This window comes from Glycine max, chromosome 1 (assembly GCF_000004515.6).
Source record: "Glycine max cultivar Williams 82 chromosome 1, Glycine_max_v4.0, whole genome shotgun sequence".
NCBI classification, from domain to species: domain Eukaryota; kingdom Viridiplantae; phylum Streptophyta; class Magnoliopsida; order Fabales; family Fabaceae; genus Glycine; species Glycine max.
The window spans coordinates 18,327,403-18,345,195 of record NC_016088.4 but is presented as its reverse complement, the minus strand read 5'-3'; the positions used below and the strand labels follow the sequence as shown (position 1 = coordinate 18,345,195).

The 17,793-nt window shown below is 41.2% G+C and overlaps 1 non-coding gene across 1 annotated transcript; it reads right to left on the bottom strand.

Moving 5' to 3' along the window:
* Positions 1-17,424: 17,424 nt before the first annotated feature.
* Positions 17,425-17,530, bottom strand: LOC112997893 (small nucleolar RNA R71). Its single transcript, XR_003262951.1, has one exon. It is a non-coding gene; the product is annotated as a small nucleolar RNA R71 (small nucleolar RNA).
* Between the last annotated feature and the right edge of the window lie 263 nt (positions 17,531-17,793).

Genomic DNA, 17,793 nt, shown 5'->3' with positions numbered 1-17,793 from the left:
GCCCAACTATAGAGCTTTTAAAACTGTAAAGGTTTACATTATGCTCGTCGCGTAAATGCCGGGGCGTTCTTCCACTCGCCAATTTCCCAGCTGGAAATCAGGAGGGCATGGTCGTACCAAATCCAGTGTACTCAGAACATCATCTTCGCATATTGCGAACACTTGACCTTTGTCTCCCAGACCCGCGCTTATAAAGCTTCTACTTATGTGGCAGGGCGGGCTTCCTTCACTTTCTTGTTTCCAACGCGAGCTTTGACCACTGTTCTTCCTTCCCGCGATGCTTCTTTTCATGTCCGCCTGAGTGGGCTTATAGCCTAAACCATACTTCCCACGATTTCCTTGGGTATTTATCAGGCTAGTTATGCCACCATTGTCTTTGCCTAAACCCATCCCGGGTTCATAACCGTTCCCCAACATAACTCGGGCCATCATTACCGCTGCATCGGACAGACAAGGCTGCCCAAAGAGGGAGTCCACGGAGGAAATGCTGACCACCTCAAAAGACTGGAAAGCAGTTTCTAACGATTCTTCTGCGGCTTCCACATAAGGCATGGAGGATGGGCAGCTTACCAAGATGTCTTCCTCGCCTGACACGATGACCAAGTGCCCCTCCACTACAAATTTCAGCTTTTGGTGGAGTGTAGAAGGCACAACTCCCACTGAGTGGATCCACGGGCGCCCCAACAGGCAGCTGTAAGGGGGGTTAATATCCATTATTTGGAAGGTGACTTGACAGGTGTGAGGGCCTATTTGTACTGGGAGATCGATCTCTCCCCTAACCTCTCGGCGAGTGCCGTCGAAGGCACGAACCACCATTGAACTTGGTTTTAAGTGGGAAGCATTGAATGGTAACTTCTCCAAAGTGCTCTTAGGCATCACGTTTAAACTGGAACCATTATCGATGAGCACCTTGGCTACAATATGGTCCATACACTTGACTGATACGTGTAAAGCCTTATTATGCCCTCTCCCCTCGGCGGGGATTTCTTCTTCGGCGAAGGCAAGATAGTTATTGGCAGTGATATTGTTGACCAGCCCTCCGAAACCTTCTACCAAGATATCTTGGGCCACATGAGCCTCGTTCAGCACTTTTACTAGCAGAGCCCGATGAGGCTCGGAGCTCATAAGTAACTCCAACAGCGAGACCCTGGCCAGGGTTTTGTTGAGCTGTTCGATAACCTTGAATTCGCTCTGCTGAATTATCCGAAGGAACTCGCTGGCTTCCTCTAGCGACACCTCCTTTTTACCATCCTTTTTCTCCGGGGGGCCCTTTGCCGGAATATCTTTATTCGAAGCGTGGGGTGCTTCGCCATCTTGTTCCTCCACCACTTTTCCTTTTCCCTTGACGTCCGTGGGTTGGACTGGTAGGTCCGGAGGTGCGAACACACGACCACTACGGGTCACACCACTCAGTCCCGTGATATTTGTTACTTTAGCTGACAGCGAGCTGACGTCAGTGACTTCTTCTTCCTTCTCCCTCGGAGGTGTATATCTCCACGGGACCGCGTGGCTATTTTGGTACGGGAAAGGAACAGGTTTGGCTATTAAGGGGTGTCCGGGCTTTTGCGAAGCTGCGCTTTTAGTGAAGTATATCACCAAGGGTTTGGGCTTCGCAACACCGCTCCCCTCCGTAGATTGCATGCATATATGCTGCTCTTCTTTTCCTTCAATGCCGACTTCCAGTCGACCTTGATCTATCATCCGCTGTAACAATTCCTCTACTCCCAAACACGTCTCCATGTCATGCATCTCGCCGGAGTGTAGCAGACAGGAATTCTCCTTACACCCACTATGGGGAATCACACCTCCTTTTTGTAGGGCCTCAAAGATAAACCTCCTAGGGGTTGCCACATCCCTTAAAGGTTTAGACCTGTGCGGCCTATCGGACTCAACTGCATTAACCGCTCCCCCTCCATGATTGGCGAGCGGGTTGGTTCTCACATTGGGCCGATCCTCTTGGAAAGTCAGCCATCCAGCATCCATTAAATGTTGGACCTTGTATTTAAGGGCCAAGCATTTTTCGACGGAATGCCCCGGGACACCCCCATGGTACTTGCAAGTTGCGTTAGGGTCATACCACTTCGGGAAAGGGGGTTCGAGGACCCTTCCGGGAGTTACCACGGCCAAATGATTGGCGATGAGGGATGGCAGAAGATCTTCGTACGTCATTGGGAGTGGGGTGAATTCCGGAAATGGCCTCGGAGGGAAGTTCCTTGTCGTGTTGGAATTACCGGCCGGTCGAGTCGTGTTCGGAGTTGGAACTTGGGGAGCTTCCCTCTGGGTGGGTGCCTTAGGCTGCACGGGTGTTGAACTAGAGGCGTTCCCCGAATGAGCCGAGAAGCTTGGGTGATGTTGCGCGTACTGATGGGTACCATGAGGTGTTTGCTGGGGTTTGACCCACGCGGGTGTTGAAGAGACGGCATGGGCATCTCCCTCCTTCCTTTTTGCCCCTGTTGCCCCGATTCTTTTGGCATTCGCATTTGTGGAGGAAACGTAATCAAACTTTCCTCTTTTCAATCCTACCTCGATTCTTTCCCCGGCAAACACTAGATCCGCAAAGCTGGACGGCATGTAACCTACTAGCTTCTCATAGTAGAACACTGGCAGAGTGTCTACCATCATGGTGATCATCTCTCTCTCAACCATGGGAGGAGCTACTTGTGCCGCCAAATCCCTCCATCGCTGCGCATATTCTTTAAAGGTTTCACCCTCTTTCTTGAACATATTCTGCAGTTGAGTGCGGTCGGGAGCCATATCAGAATTGTACTGATACTGCCTTAGGAAGGCAGTAATCAGATCCTTCCAAGTACGGATATGGGAAGCTTCCAAATTAGTGTACCACACTACTGCGGCTCTGGCCAAGCTATCTTGAAAGAAGTGTATTAATAGCTTTTCATCTTTAGAATGGGCGCCCATCTTACGGCAGTACATTTTGAGATGATTTTTGGGACAAGTTGTCCCTTTATACTTGTCGAAGTCCGGCACTTTGAACTTCGGGGGAATAACAACATCGGGTACTAAGTAAAGATCCGTCATGTCTGCGAACGGATAGTCCCCAAATCCTTCCACGGCCCTCAATCTTTCCTCAAGGAGATCGAGCTTCCTCCTTTCTTCAATTGCTGGGGGCGGCCCTTCCGTGGACAAAACTATTGGTGGTGCTGCGATGTTGGGTTGAGGCAACGTGCCTGGTGCCGGCCCTTCGGGGATCGGGGGATAGAACTCGACATCCCTTCGAGCATAATCTTGAGGGTCTTTGTGGACTTTGTCGGGCTGCTGAGGAGGCTCTCTTTCATGGACGAGAGAAGCAATGTGGCCCGCATCTTCTTGCAAGACGGGTGGTGAATAGTTGGGCGGCAATCCATAAGGGTAAGCCGCTCGGTTGTATCCCAGGTGAGGGCTGCCATCGTGCCCCAGTGTGTCCCTTCCCCGTCCTACTATGTTTGAGGGAGGATGGTGCGTAGTTGCCAAGAGAGTCGGGTCTGCTTCGGCAGCCGAACTGACAGCGGCGGCGGTGGCCGCGTTCTTCTCTATGAGCTGCTTCATACTTAACATGGCCTCCATCATGGAGGCCATTTGTTCTTTCAGAGCCGACATGTCGGCTTTCATCTGTTCCTGCGTCTCCTCTTGATCACCCATCGTTCTAGATTTGGATCTGGTGCGATAGGGATACCTTGCGGCGCGTTTAGTTATGGTGTTTTTCCCTAAAAAACCAAACGTGAGGAGTGGGTAAAGAAAGAAAAATGCATGCTAGAGATGAAATGTAGGAGTGATTTGATTTGCACAAGCTTTTTGGAGTAGAAACATGGGACCAACTCATTTTATTTCAAAAAGGAAGTCATATCTAGTCAAGGTCTGAGAGACCATACAAGTTTCCTAACGATTTCTAATTATGTGGGCCATTAAGTCTATCATGTGCTGACAATAGCCGAGAAGCCCATGAATCTCTTCGGGGGTGGAGTAGGTGTCTGCCATCGCCTTGGCCTTGGCTAACAAGCGGGGAAGTTCTTGACTCCCGTTCAAGGTAAGAGCAAACCGGTCCATCCACATGGTTGCCTCTTGGTGTAAAGAGTCGATCACCCTTCCTCTAGCCTCTTTTTCCGCATATACTTGAGCATACTCGTCCGCGATTTTATGCTCGTGGGCCGTGGCTAGACCCAACTCTTCTTGGTACTTAGCGATGATAGCTAGCATGTTGGTCTCCGTCTCGCGTAAACGTTGAGACAAGCTTCTTTTGGACCTCGAACAAGCAGTTAACTCCTCTTTCAGAACCTTGCTATGTGCTCGCGACTGGTCTCTTTCTTCCCTTCGCAACTTGAGTTCACTATTGCTACCCCACAGAGCTCCGCGAAATTTGTTCCGGCCATACTCTTCCTTGCGAGCCCTCTTGGTCTCTTGTCCAAGGGCTCTTGCGGTAATTGCATTCTCCTCCCGTAACCCGGCACACTCCTTCCGAATGTGTGTTGCGGCCAACTTGAACTTCTCCTTGGCAAGTTTCGCCTTTCCTAACTCGCTTTTGAGAGCTCGGACTTCTTCGTCCTCTTCCGGTGCTTCAAAACTCTCTTTGCTGACGACTTTTAACTTGGGGAGCCAATCTAAACCTCGTATATGAACTTTCAGCCATTCGTGGTACCCACCAATGATGCCATTACGAATGCCTCTAAGTTCTTGATCTTTCCTTAATGGGGTTTCCCATGCCTTATGGATTCTTTGTATAGACTTGGAATTTTGTGCGCCGAAATCCCTCACAAGGAAAGGAGACATGCTTTCTTCCGTCGGTGCTCCCCTCATGGGGTACCCTAGTTGTCTTATAGCGAGCGCGGGATTGTAGTTAATACAACCCCTCGTTCCTACCAGCGGAATGTTTGGGTATCCTCCACATGAGAAAAGGACTCCTTCTTTTCCTTCCTTCCATCGGGGGAACCAACTGATTGTTCTACCTCCTATCCCGGCCAAAAGCTGGTCCCAATCTATTCTCCTCTTTTCAGTACACGAGCGATGGCTCAGGAGCGGACATGGATGTCTTGTGTCTTGTTGGAACAAGTGCGAAACCAACCAAACACAGAGGGCGGGCAAGCAACAGATGATCCGTGCGCTACTCTTTTCGCACCTTCGGTCAAATGTGTCAAATAGATCTGCCAAGACAGCTACCACCGGACTTTCCTTGCTATGATGGTAGGCAAGGAAAGCGTCGATTGCTGCTAGGTCCACCAAACCATCCACGTTTGGAAAGAGGACGACCCCAAAAATTAGCAAAGCTAACACATCCATAAACGGGACCCAATCTCCTTGATCGGCCATACCTCTTGCCTTGTCTTCTAGGTACCTCTGTGGTAGGCCCGCCATGCCGTTCCGAGTCTGTTTTATGCTGTCCAAACCTCTTGCTGAATCCTTGACCACAGTTGCAATTCTGCTCAAAGAGGGGAGACACCCGGATGAAAGATATGGTTTTCTTCCCCCGAGAGGACATCCTAGAATTTCCTCAAATTCTTCAATGGTTGGTACTAATTGGAAGTCTCCGAATGTGAAGCATCTCAAAGGCTGGTCGTAGTATTGGGTGAGTGATGCAATGGCTTCTATGGACACCTCTGCTATGGTCAACTCTAAGATCTTTCCGTAAGTCTTGCGGAAGGCTTGCATTTGGAGGGGTTCCATCAATCGCCCTAATTCCTTGATGCTGGTGGTATCTAAGCTTTTAACCTTGACTTGGTAGAACCTCTTGCCGGTTTGATTTGTTCCCATGCTTACTAAAGTGAGACAAAAGCTGGTGCAAATCAAAACTCCGATATCTCATGGGTGGGATGGATGAATGCATGATGGAATGCATATGACACAGATGCAATCTAGAAATGCGGGGGTCCGGGGAATTTGTCCCCTTCTTAGATACGACGTCTAGGGGTAGCAAAATGCCCCAACGCACGTTTTTAAGAAGGCGACACGGACCCTCCGTTGGTTTGTTTACAGAAGGGATCAAGACAGAACCCATATGCAATGCCTATGCAAAAGACACAATGCGGGAATGTACACAGTATGACAATATTTACCGAACATAAGCAAAAGGGTATATGATACTCATGCATGGCAGTGTGAAAAATGGCACGCAGCGTGTTTGCTCCGTGCCCCTATTTAAGGGACCTATAAGGGAGAGAACTAACTAGGCTTTTAGCAATAATCCCCAAGGTAGTTATATCTCTCTTGATGGTTTCTAGAGGTATCATCCCCTTCGAAGAACATATTGCAGCAGTAGGGACTACTAGCAACAATAAGTTTTCAAAGAGAAAAGCTCTAGATGAGGGTTCACTGTAATCAAGCAAGTCGGAGACCTAGCATGATCACAGATTCACCTCCACTCCTTATGCTCCCATGAACCCGGGTATAGGGCCCTTTTTCACTCACAGTGTGTGCAAATAGTGTTGGTGTTTGTGTGCATCAAATGAATAAATATTTACTTCATGCATACATTTTAAAACGCACTAAAAGCAACAAAGAGTTTATATACACAAGAACATAATGAAAGGAAACCAACAAAGGGGTAAGTCACGGTAAAACATTGCACAAAATTAAATGGCCTAACTCTCTAAAAAACAGTCCCCAGTGGAGTCGCCAACTGTCGCAACCTACCCTTCGGTGGGAGGGCGACACGAGACTCGCGGGATGCGTGTTCCACGAAAGGAATACGCGCGGAGTCGCCACCAACGTTTATTTGAGGAAAACGTTGGAAAAAACCGGAAAAAACGCGATCTACGAACTTTTAAGTGAAAGGTTCGGAAGTTGTATTTACGCACGGGGAAGGTATTAGCACCCCACACGTCCGTCCCAAGGGACGGCAGCCTTTAATCGAATGTGCAAACATGACTTTGATTTTTACGTTCCCTTTTATGTCCTTTATATCATTTATACCCTTTTTATATTTTTTCTTTTCTGTGGTCGACAAGGGTGTTTCCCTTTGCTCCTACGTATTCCTCAATTTGGGATGAGAAAATCAGACTTACGTAGTTCTTTCTTATCAAGTGATTCTTTTTTACTCAAAGGGGTGATCATTTCAAGGCGTTGGACCTTAAAAATGATCCATTTTACTTAGTGAGAAAATGAAATGACAAACTTCAAAAGCCTATTTTTATGGACGAGCTTGACTAGGCGAGTTGATTTTAGCCTTAGTTTCACTTTAGTTATTAATCAATTCGATTAAGAATGAGAAATCCCAAAGAGAAAACGTCCGATTGATTTTCCACTTTATTTTACTAAAAGATGTTTTTTGGATTATTATATTATTTTTTACCTCTTTTTTGATTTCCAACGTGGTTACGGCACGACCGAACGGTCGGAATTCATTTTAACCGAAGTTAATGGATAATACAATTCAAACGTTCGGTGGAAATTTATTTTATTTTTTAGTTAAGCGAGAAATGACTTAAGTAAAATGGCTTAAGCACGTCAAGAGGGGGTATAAAAAGTAAACAAAACGAGAATAAAAATGCACGAAACACAATGTGGACCACCGCGGGTACATAGAATGAATCGAAAAGCTTGGTTCGAGGTACGTACCCGTTGAAGATCGAAGAACGAATGAAGAACGTCGAAGAACGGTTGAAACCTTTGCGAAATTCCTCACGGAAAACGTTACGGAAACGTTTCGGAAGCGCCTCGGCTTAGATTTTCTTCACGGAAACAATTTTCCAAGCAAATTCGAAAGAGAGAGAAGTGCCAAAGGGGCTGAACCCTTTTCTTCTTCACTTCCTCCCCTATTTATAGCAAAATAGGGGAGGTGGTTGCCGCCCAGCTCGCCCAGGCGAGCTCAGCTCGCCCAGGCGAGCCAGGTTGCTTCCTCCAGAAGCAACAACCTTCTGGAGGAATATTCTAGAGGGCCCAAGTGGGCCTGGGTGCTATTTGCACCCCCATTTTTACTAAGTACACCCCCTCTGCTTTTTTTGGTGATTCTTTTTTCGTAAAGTTACGGAAACTTACGAATTTCGTAACGATACTTGTTTTCTTTCCGTAATGTTACGAAACCTTGCGGATTACATAATCATCCCCTTTTTGACTTACGGAATGTTACGGAACCTCACTTAATTATGCAACGATGCTTCCATTTGATTTCCGGTGTGTCACGGAAACTTACGGATTGTGCATCAATATTTTTTGGTTTTTTCGGCATGTCCTGGAATTTCACAAATTGCCTAATGATGGATGCCAAGCACCTCACAAGGACCAAAGAAAGGTCGCATGTCATCAAGCAAAGGTCCCCGGACGAAATTAGGGTATGACAATGTGCATGATCGGATAACCACTTATTCCTGGGGGTGATGAGTGCCATCTTATCGAGGGAGGAGATTAGTATGCTAGTGTCATTACTCTGCTAGGCTTTTGTTAGAGGGAGTTTATTAGCAGTCTTTCAGCAATATGATGTACCTTTAGTTGTATTTGACTTTCAATTGTATTTATTAACTATGTTGACACATCTTTTGATTAATGGAAAAGTTATGTTTCCTTCCACTATGGTGTTTATGTTTTAATTTCTGCTTTTGTCCAATGATGTTAACATGCAAAAATTTACACGGATTGCCATGAATAAATTGATTAAGATTTTATTTAAAATTAAACAAAGATCAAGTATGAGTCAATGTAACAAGGGGTGTTACACATACCACCACTGGCCCTATACATAAAGAATCATGAACAAATCATCAAGAATAAGGAAAGTGGTGGGCACATTTAATGATGCAATCCTACCCCCCAAGGGTATTGGATAGAAGACTCCAAGAGGCTTGGGCTAGAGCTACTAAAGAAGGCCCTAGGGTTCTCATGAACCTTAGGGTAGATTTTTAAGCCCATGGGTCAAGGTTGGATCCACTCTTCTTTGTAAATATTAGAATAGGTTTTTCTTTCTTTTGGGCCTTGTATTTTTTCCATTCTATTAGTATAGGGTTTTAGCCTTGTATGTCAGGGCATTTTGAGTAGTCTTTGTAGTAGGGACTTTTTTTTTATTTTCATGTATTTTGTCAAGGAGGTGAGCTTAGTTTTTAGATGGGTGTGTGTAGCTAAGGTCTAGCTTCTCAAGGAAGCTTCTCAAGGAGGTGAGCTTAGTGTTTAGATGGGTGTGTGTAGCTAGCTCTAGCTTCTCAAGGAAGTTTTCTCAAAGAAGCTTCTCAAGGAAGTTTTCTTAAGAAAGCTTCTCAAGGAAGCTACCTAGTCTATAAATAGAATCATGTGTAACACTTGTTGTAACTTTGATGAATGAGAGTCTTGTGAGACACAACTCAAAGTTCAACTTCTCTCCCTTTTTCTTCCTTCAATTTCGTGCTCCCCCCTCCCTCTTTCTCTCCCTCTTTCTTTTCCTCCATTGAAGCATCCTCTCCAAGCTTCTTATCCAAGGCTCATCTTGGTGGTGAAGCTCCTTCTTCCATGGCTTATTCCTTAATGGATGGCGCCTCCTCTCACCTCTTTTCCTTTGTCTTCCGCTGCATCTCCATGGTGGAAAATCACCATTAAAGGACCCCATTGAAGCTCAAAGATCCAGCCTCCATAGAAGCCCCACAAGCAAGCTTCCATCAAGTGGTAATCAGAGCACAAGAGCTTCAAGTAGTTGCTCCTTAAACCTCCATTAATTTTTTGCTTTACCTTCTCTTCCATTGTTTTTTCTTCATTTTTTCTCCATGTATCTCCTCAAATGTCTTGTGCTAAATGTTGTTAACATGATTCTTTAGAGTTGTCACCGATTAAACTTGCTATAGAAGCTAGATTTTATTTTCTATGGTTCAAATTTCTTGTTCTTGTTCTTGAACCATGAATTGTGTTGAGTTTAGGTTCCTTTGAGTTTTGTCTTGTTATTTTTTGTGGCTGAAACCTAAACCATAAAATTCTTACAAAAATATTAAAGTCGAAGAAAACCTCAAAAATCTAGAGTGACTTGTTCACCTATTGTAGTTTTGTCATAGAAGTCATGTCTAGTCATGAAACTTGTCACATAAGATTTCTTATGTTGTGCTGAATGTTATTTTCTTGTTTCTTTGTCTAACTCATTTGTTCATGAGTGTATGAAATTCTTTTAGCCTATTATTTGATTTGAGTCAAATCTTTCATGTTAATTAGTCCTTAACATGTTCATGCAAAATTCTTAGAGAGTCTTTGATTGTGAACCTTTTCTTGAACTTTGAGGTTTCCTTATGATTGTGTCTATTGTGAATTTGAGTTTTGGTGATTGAATTGCTGGCTGAAATGTTGATCCTAAGTGAATATTGAACTCCTAAAACTGTGGTAAACAATCCTAGTGAGTTCAACATACATAGGAAGGTTGAAAGTAAGCCCAAGGCAATCAATATACCATGCTTAAAGAAACAAATCGCTGGTGCTGGCAGCTTGGACATACAAACTTGTAAAAATTACTGAGAATTAGTTACTTCGAATTTTGAGCTGAAATTTTTACTGAATTTTCTAGACATCTGGAAAAAATTTATAAAAAAAGAAACAAGTGATTTGGATAAAAGGAAAAAATATGAAAAATCACACAAGTTGGCAGGAAAATCAGTATCCAAAAAAAAAAGGTGAAAGGGAAGTGTGCTTGTTGTTTTGGCTCAAAATTTATTCTATAATTGGAAATTTCAATTGAAAGTTAGTGTGAAGACAAGTTCCAAAGCTAGAGGTTTGTTGATTCTTTTTTTCAGTATTTTTACTCTACTCTAGAGCCATTCTAAGTTTCTCTTTGAGTCCTAGCTTGCTTCTATGTCCTTTTCATTGCTTTAATTGTTGAATAATCCTTGAAAAATTTTCTTGTTAAAACTCCATTGATTTAGCTTTCATTTCATTTTTTTTGGTCTTTGGTTATTGCTTGTCTCTTTGTTTCCTTGTTTGTGGGTTGCCATATAGGGAATTGGAAGGAGGATTGGTGCCATCCCTTGAAGAATTTGAGTCCAGAAGCAAGGGGCCAACCACCTTAAGAGCTATTGGACTAAGAAGCACTCCAAATAGAGTGAATCACCAAAGAGAGAACAACCACCAAAATTGAGGACCGTTTTGTAATTTTGTAAGTTGCAATTTACTTACCTTCATTGCTTTCAAGTTTTGTAACAAAAAGGCCTTTCATTGGAAGTGTGTTGGGAGTCTCCAATAGGTTACCAAACTTCCATTTGTGTGTAATAATTTTAGGCAATTTTTCCTTAGGATAGTGAGTGTTTTGTTGGGAACCTTGAATGTGGTCATCCAAACACTCTTAGGATTTGCCTAGTTTACATTTCTTGCTTACTTTCATAGCTTATTTCCTTTACCTTCCATTGTCAAACCGCCTAGATAGCTTTCCTTTTACCAATTAGTTTTTTACCTTATCTTTCACACCTCTTTTAGTGTTTATTTGGCTAGTTTCAACCATAGTTTCTTTTACCTTTTGTTTTCAAACCTCCAACAAGAAAGAACCACAACTTAGGAACCAACATGAGTCATCATTCATCTAGTGTTAATGGCAAGGGTACTAGTCATAAAGACCCTTTATCTAGAATCTTAGATGAGTTGAGTTCCCTCAAGTTATGGAAAGAAAAACAAGAGAGAAAAGAAAAAGGAAAAAAAAGAGTGGAAGAAATAAGTCAAGATGAAAGAAAGAAAATAAGAGAGGAAGAAAGAAGAAAAATAATGAAAGAAATGAAAAGAGAAAAACATGCCTCCTATAGTAGTCATAACTCTTGCAAAAGCCTAAGTGAAGAACTTCGTGACTATTACGAAGGAAGGCATAGGTCACATCTTAGACCTCACTCCCATAGAAGAGAAAAGGAAAGAAAGCCTCAAGAGGCTAACATTAAACTCTCATACTTCCATGGGAAGGACAATGTAGAGGCTAACTTAGATTGGGAAATAAGGGTAGAGCAACAACTTAAAAAGAATTCTACTTCAAAATCTTATGGCTCTCACTCTTATCCAAAGAAAGACCAAGGTCAAGGCATCTTAGGGGTGACACCTTCTAAGCCCAAATAGGATAAGGGGAAGAGAATAGAAAAGCAAACCCCTAAGGCTAGTATGCAAGAGAAGACTAGCTCTATAAAGTGCTTTAAATGTCTTGGAAGAGGACACATTACTTCTCAATGCCCCACCACAAAAACCATGATTATGAGGAGCCAAGACATTTATAGTAGCCAAGATGAGGCTACTACGTCACCTTCCTCTAGTGAAAGTGAAGAAGCAAAAGGGGAAGAATCTAGTGAAGAATTCTACCCCCATGAAGAAGGACAACCTTTAATGGTTAAGGAGGAGTGTAAGGAGGTAAGTGCCTCCTCCAAGAGGTTAGTTAAGAAGGAAAGTCATTTTGAAATAAAGAAAAATATTAAAGAAACTTCCCCTCTTAGACAACCTCTACATCTTCTCCTTTGTAAAAAGACACTTGTTAGCACTGCCACACCTCTTGGGCTTGAGGTTATTCCTCAAGTAAAGGAGTTGTTGGATGAGGGTTTGGTTCGTAAGAGCTTAAATCCTTGTGCTTTGTTGGTGCCCAAAATAGGTATTATTAGGCACCAAATCCCTACAATAAGTGATATGATGAATTTGTTGAGTGTTGCAACCCTTTTTTGTAAAATCAGTCATGCACCCAACGTCTTCATGATTCATGTACATAGGGACTCATTAGGTAGGTTTGTTCTTATTTTTTGTTTTAATACAAACTTAGGTTCTCATATGGGACACCTTAGGTTTGTTGTATTTTTTTGTAGGAATAATCAACATAAAAATACAGAAAAAGGTACGCTTTATTGCAGTACATTCCTTAATTTTTTAAATGGTGATCAAGGGGTTCCCACGGACCCTAAGAGAATAAAGGTCATTCCTGATTGGCCCACTCCACCAAGTATAAGGGAAATCTGGGGCTGCCATGACTTAACAAACTTTTACAAAAGGTTTGTCCCATATTTTTCTATACTTGTAGCACCACTCATTGAATTGGTGAGGAACCATGTTCCCTCATGGGAAGATGTCCATGAAAGGAGTTTTCAGACCTTACCCTACTCTAACATACCCAACACCACTAATACATATGTTTTTATTCTTTTCACAGGTGTCGAGGGAAGGAGCCCAGAGTATGAAGAACCTCGGGATTTGAGGTCAAATCCTTTCCAAGGTGGAGGGGATAATGCAATCCTACCCCCCCAAGGGAATTGGATAGAAGACTCCAAGAGGCTTGGGCTAGAGCTACTAAAGAAGGCCCTAGGGTTCTCATGAACCTTAGGGTAGATTTTTGAGCCCATGGGCCAAGGTTGGATCCATTCTTCTTTGTAAATATTAGAATAGGTTTTTCCTTCTTTTGGGCCTTGTATTTTGGCCATTCTATTAGTATAGGGTTTTAGCCTTGTATTTCAGGGCATTTTGAGTAGTCTTTGTAGTAGGGACTTTTTTTTTTATTTTCATGTATTTTGTCAAGGAGGTGAGCTTAGTTTTTAGATGGGTGTGTGTAGCTAAGCTCTAGCTTCTCAAGGAAGTTTTCTCAAAGAAGCTTCTCAAGGAAGTTTTCTTAAGAAAGCTTCTCAAGGAAGCTACCTAGTCTATAAATAGAAGCATGTGTAACACTTGTTGTAACTTTGATGAATGAGAGTCTTGTGAGACACAACTCAAAGTTCAACTTCTCTCCCTTTTTCTTCCTTCAATTTCGTGCTCCCCCCTCCCTCTTTCTCTCCCTCTTTCTTTTCCTCCATTGAAGCATCCTCTCCAAGCTTCTTATCCAAGGCTCATCTTGGTGGTGAAGCTCCTTCTTCCATGGCTTATTCCTTAATGGATGGTGCCTCCTCTCACCTCTTTTCCTTTGTCTTCCGCTGCATCTCCATGGTGGAAAATCACCATTAAAGGACCCCATTGAAGCTCAAAGATCCAGCCTCCATAGAAGCCCCACAAGCAAGCTTCCATCATTTAATACTATCATAAATTCAAAATTTATTACAAAACCACCCTAAATGTTGGAAGTGAGTGTCACATTTAATGTCAATACTCATAATCCAATTAGTGAATTTTTAGTAAATAAAGTTAAATTTTGACGACGGTTCCATAAAAAACCATCTTAGAAAAGGATATTCTTCTAAGACGGTTCTTAGAAAAACTATCTTAGAAGTGTACCCTTCTAAGATGGTTCTTAGCTAAGAACCGCCTTAGAATATACACTTTCTAAGACGGTTCTTAGAAAACTGTCTTAGAATGTTTTATCTTTTTAAAAAAATAAAAATATTTCTTATCATCAATATAATGTTGGATACTAGCATATGATGTAAGTACACTAATATTGTAAGTGACAACATAGTTAACTACTCATGATTTAAAGGTAAGTGCAGTAAAGTCATAATCGATCAATTAGATAGTCCTGACAAAACATTGACACAACTTTCAATAAATTTTGGAATCATAGTTCTTCCTTCTAGTATACTAAGCACCGGTGACATGGTGGGCCTAAGGTTTGAAGTGGCATTGGTGCATTAAAAACTAAGTCATATCAAAAGCAATCAAATTAAATGATTATGTAAGACAATTATTTACCAAATAAAGCTTGTGCAAGGCTATTGTTTTCCATATATTCGTATACTAACAACAATTGATCTCCTTCAACGTAACAACCATAAAGTTTAACAAGACAAGGGTGTTGCAAGGCTGAAATCATGCCTATCTCATTTATAAACTCACAATTGATGCTTTGACTTAGATGAAAGCATCTTGACAGCCATTGTCGTGCCATTTGATAAAATGCCCTGCATTTGCAAAATGTTATATAATTTTCATGAATTTTTAAATTATTTAATGATTCATCTGCACAATTACCATAGATCAATCACAATAATTATAAGGTGTTATATCTAATATCTTGTAGGATACCTTATAAACCGAATGAGATGTCTTATGTATCTTTCAAAAATCTTTTGTCATTGATAGTGTTGAAAAAATATGCATTATTTTAATTACCAAAAAATATACTAAGTTGAAATAAAAAAATTGACGTGCCATTATTATCTCCTATTTCTTAACCCTTTTTGCACCATTTTAAGTACTGATTAATCTTAATTGTTAAATTAATTAGACAGTTTTATTATTTGGGCCCATTAAGCTAATTTGATGTTTTTAATCTAATTTCAGGAATTAATTCAGCATCGGGCTTGAATCCAGAATTGGGCTTGGACTTGAAGAGGGCAGACTATTTTATTCTACAAAATTAGATCTTATCTTATCTAGATATTATTTAGATTTGATCTCATCTAGATATTATTTAATCTAGATCTCATCTTATCTTATCTAGATTTAATTTAATTTATTTATGGGCTTGGATTTAAAAGAGATTTGTAAGCTTTGGGGCTGAAAAACTATATAACAGCACCAAGGTTATAGTTTAGCTCTCTCTCTCTCTCCTCTCTCTCTTCTATTTTTCGTTTTTAGTTTTGGTCTCTTTTCTCTTTCTCTTTTATTTTCATTTTTTACAATTCCAGTTCAGACTTTTAGTTTTATCAATAAAATTTCGTTCTCTATTTGATTAATGGAAGGCTAAGTCCCCAGCGTTGTTTTCTCTTGAGGATCAAGCACAATTCTCTTTGAGGTTCTATTATTATTGTTAAATTTTGTTCAGTTCTTTTTCCTCTTCACTAATTACTTTGAATTTAATGCTATTAATTCATGCATGCTTAGTGCTTGATTAATTGTCTCTGCGCTTAATGATCGTTTATGAGTAATTGGTGTATGTGATGCTTAATCACATAATGAATGCCTTATGTTGAATTTCACTTAATAATTTAATTTAGGATTGGATTAAGTGGTTGAACTGAATAAGGATAAATTCTCGCAACCTAGGATAAGAGACTTGCTTGTAAATCAAGGGGAAGCAACATATTTTAATTCTAATATTTTCTAATTAAATTTTACTCGTTGTTTAATTTACAAAAGCAAACAACCCCCCCCCCCCCAATTTGTTACTATTTCCTACTATCTGTTATGAACATTTGGTTTATCATTGCTCGTTGGGAAATGATCAAGGATCACTTCCTAGTTACTACATTTTCATATTTATTTGATTCGGGTATGGCCTCGATCAAATTTGGCGCTGTTGCCGGGGAGCAGTGTCCAAAGGTTCATAATAGCTAGTGTCGTGTTAGAGTTTAATTCTTTCGTGTTTTATGTTTAATTGTTAGTGTTGTGTTAGTGTTGTTTAGTGTCTTGGTATTTTGTTTAGTGTGTGTTATGTTTTAGTTTTTCTGTTAAGCGCTTCCGCTGTTTCAGCTTTTGGTGTTTTGCTGTGAATAATGTTTTACGACGGATTTAGCGACCACTTTTGCTTGCGGCAAAACAGAGTAGTAGTGGAAATCATGTAGCGATGGATTTTAGCGACCACCCTTGTTGAATTATTTGAGATTTTTTGTTTTAGTAGCTAGAGTTGTTATTTTTGGCTGAATTTTTTTGTGGTAACTTCTTTTAATCCATATTTTGTGGGAAAAATAGCTAGAGCCTTTAGTTTGGTCAGATTTGAAAGTTCCAAAAAAGTAGCAAATTTGATTTTTGTCAAAACTTCAAACGGCCATAACTTTTGCTCCGGTTATCAGAACCGCAATTATTATATATGTATTTGGGGTAGAAAAAAATTTCCTATGTCATGGCCAACGGACATAGGCCGGATGAGGTCTCCATCGTCCAAAAAAAGTGATTCTGTCAAAAGTTTTTTATTTTCCAAGTATTATTCTCTTATTTTTCTTAACTTATCATTTTTAGCTTCTATAGTTAGACTTCGAATTTTCATTTGAAATTTTTTTTGCTATCTTCTCATCATTTTATAAGGATTCTCACAAAATTTCAAGTCATTTGGATATCATTTAATGGTAGCTGTAGTTCAAACCTACATTGTTACTTGCATAAGAAGGCAACTAATTGTGCATGCTGAATTTAGTGTATGACTAGAGGAAATCCATCTAACTTACAACCCTTTGATCCTGAGATAGATAAAACATTTGATAGATTAGTTAGACATCATTTAGTACCTTTTGAGCATCCTGAGTATTCTGTTATTGGTGATTTTGAGCATTATAGTTTTGAGCATTCTGATTTTGAATATTCTGAGAACATGGCGCACCCTCCACCTCGTGAGACGACTCTAAGGGAATTGGCTGCTCCTGATTTCACCAACGAAAGATTGTGCATCCAATACCCTAATGAGGATGTCCCATATGTTCTTAAAATTGGACTGATCCATTTGCTTCCAAAGTTTCATGGCCTTGCAGGTGAAGACCCACACAAGCATCTGAAAAAATTTCTTATTGTTTGCTCCACCATGAAGCCACCAGATGTCCAGGAGGATCATATATTTTTGAAGGCCTTTCCTCATTCTTTAGAGGGAGTGGCAAATGACTGACTATATTACCTTGCTCCAAGGTCCATCACGAGCTGGGATGACCTCAAGAGAGTATTCTTAGAAAAAAATTTCCCTGCTTCCAGGACCAGGACAATCAAAAAGGATATTTCAGGTATTAGACAACTCAGTCGAGATAGCCTATATGAATATTGGGAGAGATTTAAAAAATTATGTGCCAGTTGCCCACACCACCAGATTTCAGAGCAACTTCTTCTCCAATATTTTTATGAAGGAATCAGCAACATGGAGAGAAGTATGATAGATGCTGCCAGTGGTGGAGCCCTTGGAGACATGACCCCTGTTGAAGCCAAAAATTTAATTGAGAAGATGGCTTCAAACTCCCAGCAATTTAGTGCCAAAAGTGATGCTATTGTCATTAGAGGAGTGCATGAAGTAGCCACGAATTCATCAGGTGAGACTAAGAAGCTTGAAGGTAAACTAGATGCCTTGGTTAACCTGGT